General features: G+C 33.9%; 1 pseudogene; it reads left to right on the top strand.

The window, feature by feature from the left end:
• Positions 1-2740, top strand: part of LOC131066800 (uncharacterized) — a 15106-nt pseudogene extending 12366 nt beyond the window's left edge.
• Positions 2741-3168: the final 428 nt, after the last annotated feature.

Raw genomic sequence — 3168 nt, 5'->3', positions numbered from 1 at the left:
TGACAGGTAAATTTAATTTTTCATATATGTAATACAACTATTAAGTTATAAATATTTGAACTAATTTCATCTAAATACATAATATAATATGTATATATATACATATATACACACGTGTATATATACATACATACTTGTGTAATTATATAACATAGTAAATTCAATTTTGAATCCAGCTCTCCCAATAAAACAAAACAAACAGATGTCCTTAATCTATCCAATAATTTGGTAACGCGTGTAGATCGTTTTGGATTTAAGCCGTAGTTTACGAGGTCAATTGTCAGCTGATTTTTAAGAACGTATATGTGCGTAACAGAAACTGCTTTCCCGTCAACTGGCGGAACGTTTCTTCCATTCTACACAAATCTTATATGCAACTCAATCCAATGCCGAGAAGCTTCTCTATATATTTCTTCATCGAAACCTGAAATTCTGCTAGATTTGTGAAAGGTTTTTCGATTGTTAAGCTCGGGTTCAGAATAAAATTTGGACCAGATTTGCTGTAGGTATGGTACATTAATTTGATTATTTTAACTGTAGTTTGGGTTCAAATTTGTGTTCAAGATTAGCTTAGATTTAAATTCAATATGTTTTTAATTGGAGATCTGTGAATAGCCCGGGTCCCATATGTGTGGACATCATGCTTCTGGATGTAAATGATATGCATTTCATGAGAAAAATGTCTGGGTGTGAAAAAATATTGTTCTCCTTTTTGCTGTATATATGGTACATTCATATTATATTCACTGTGATTTGAGTTTGAAATTTTGTTTGAGATTAATTTAGATATGAAATCTATGTCATCTGCATTGGCAATCTATGAATAAATCAGGTCCCACTTGTGTCGATATCGCGTTTCTGGATGTAAATTAGATGAAATGCATATGAAAAATGTCTCCATTTTTTTTTTTAAATTTTTTAAAAGGAGGGGTTTCTATGAAATTGATAAGGAATGTCATTTGGGAAGTTGTTAGTTGTGAGTCAGTAGAGACTGATGTTTGGAGTAATAGCTATTTAATCATCAGGATGTTTTATAGTATTGATTATTAGAGTCTAAATTGAAATTTGATTTTTTTTATCGATAAGGTTGTTAAATTTATTTGAGATAATAACATAATGAATTCCAAACAATCTTCATCAATGAGAAGTCAAAATTTCAATTATGATGGCTGAATATGTTTGAAAATGTTCAAAGATTGAATACTAGTGCATTTTGGAAAAGTCTAGAAGTTACTATCTACGAAAAATCAAATAAGTTTTTACTGTTACGAAGTGGGTAGCTGTGATTCAATGAAAACTAATCTCTAATTAAAAATTGACTGTTATGGGAATTGAATGGACATTATTTAAAATATAGTAACCCAAAAACTTATATTTGATTCTAAATTACATTAATAAAATTTAGGGAAATAAATAGAATTAACTAAAATTTGAAATTTATTAACTAATTGATTATAATTTTTTTTTGTTTACAGGAGGAATCAACTGTAGTGAGTGGCGGAATCAACTGTAGTGAGTGGCTGCGAAATAAATAGAAGTAGCTTAAATTTGAAAACCATTTACTAAATAATTACAATTTTTTCTTGTTTACACGAGAAATCAACTTTATTGAGTTGGTGGTTTCAGATCATTTTTTAAGACTTATCAATTGCTCAGAGTAATGGCATCACCTGAAAAGTCCCCAGTGATTGAAAAGAAGGAAGGAGAGGAGACATCAGTGAGATAGAGAGTCTTATTTAACAAAGAAAAGAAGGAAAAAGAGGCAAAAGATGAAGACAAGGAAGAAGAGAAGGCGGTATTCATTCACAAGGTGAACCACTTTATCCATGACATAGGGGAGCAGATTGAGCACGCCATTGGATTTGGAAAGCCCACAGCCGATGTCTCAGGAATTCGCATTCTAAGCATTGATCTAAAAAAGGCTGAAATTGGTGTCGATGTGCTTATAACCAATCCTAATCCTATTCCTATCCCTCTGTTAGATATTAATTATCTGGTGGAGAGTGGTGGCAGGAAACTTATATCTGGATTAATCCCAGGTGCAGGCACAATCAGTGTCCATGGGTCTGAAACAATGAACATCCCTATAACATTGATTTATGATGACATCAAGGACACCTTTGATGATATTAAGCCTGGAAGCATTATTCCTTACAGAATTGAAATTGGGCTTAATGTTGACGTGCCTGTCATTGGGAAAATAAACTTGCCTCTGGAAAAGGAGGGAGAGATTCCTGTGCCTTACAAGCCTGATGTTGGTCTAGACAAAGTGGAGTTTGATAAATTTTCCTTCGAAGAAACTTCTGCAATACTGCATTTGAAAGTGGAGAATAAAAATGATTTCGATCTTGCACTGAATGCATTGGAGTGTGATATTTGGCTTTCGGATGTGAACATTGGAAATGCCAAGATGACAGTGTCTTCTAGGATTGAGAAGAATGGAATCAGGTAACTTGAAGTGCCAATTTCCTTCAGGCCTAAGGATTTTGGATCTGCACTTTGGAATATGATTAGAGAAAATGGTACTAGATATGCAATGAAGGGAAAGTTGGAAGTGGACACTCCATTTGGACCTATGCAAATGCCGTTCAACAGGGAAGGTGGATCTACCTGCCTAAAGAAGAAGAACAAAGAGGAAGGCGATGGTGATGACAACGAGGTAAAATCAACTAAATATCTTGTTTTTGGTCTTGTTTTTTTGGCGATGGCGATGAGGATGATGAAGAAGAAGAATATGTGAAATATGTTGAAAACTAAAGCAAAATAGAAATAGAGGATTTGGGGAATATCTGTTACCAGGATGTTGGAGAACCAACTGATAGGCAGTGTCTTTTCATGGCTGTTGTTTACTCCTTCGAGGCTTCAATTTTAAATTTGGGGATTTTATACTCTCCACAAAAGTGGGGCATAAAGTGTAAAGGACCCCTTTTTTTTCTAAGAAAGCACCATCGATAGGAGATTGTGTTGTAGAAAGAACCATGGTATTAAAAGAAGAAATGCATCTTACTTCTTTTTCAGCATCATTATGTAACTTTGTATCAGTTTGTAGTGAGTACATCTTGTTGTTGTGAATGGATTTGAGGAAGTGATGAAGGTATAAGGGACCACTTGCATAGCATGGAACCATGGTTTACCTAGAAGAAGGTTGTATATAAGGGTATCAGGTAT

This window comes from Cryptomeria japonica, chromosome 3 (assembly GCF_030272615.1).
Source record: "Cryptomeria japonica chromosome 3, Sugi_1.0, whole genome shotgun sequence".
Lineage (NCBI taxonomy): Eukaryota > Viridiplantae > Streptophyta > Pinopsida > Cupressales > Cupressaceae > Cryptomeria > Cryptomeria japonica.
Note: the sequence above shows the minus strand (reverse complement) of the source record. Positions and strands in the feature narration are given on the sequence as shown.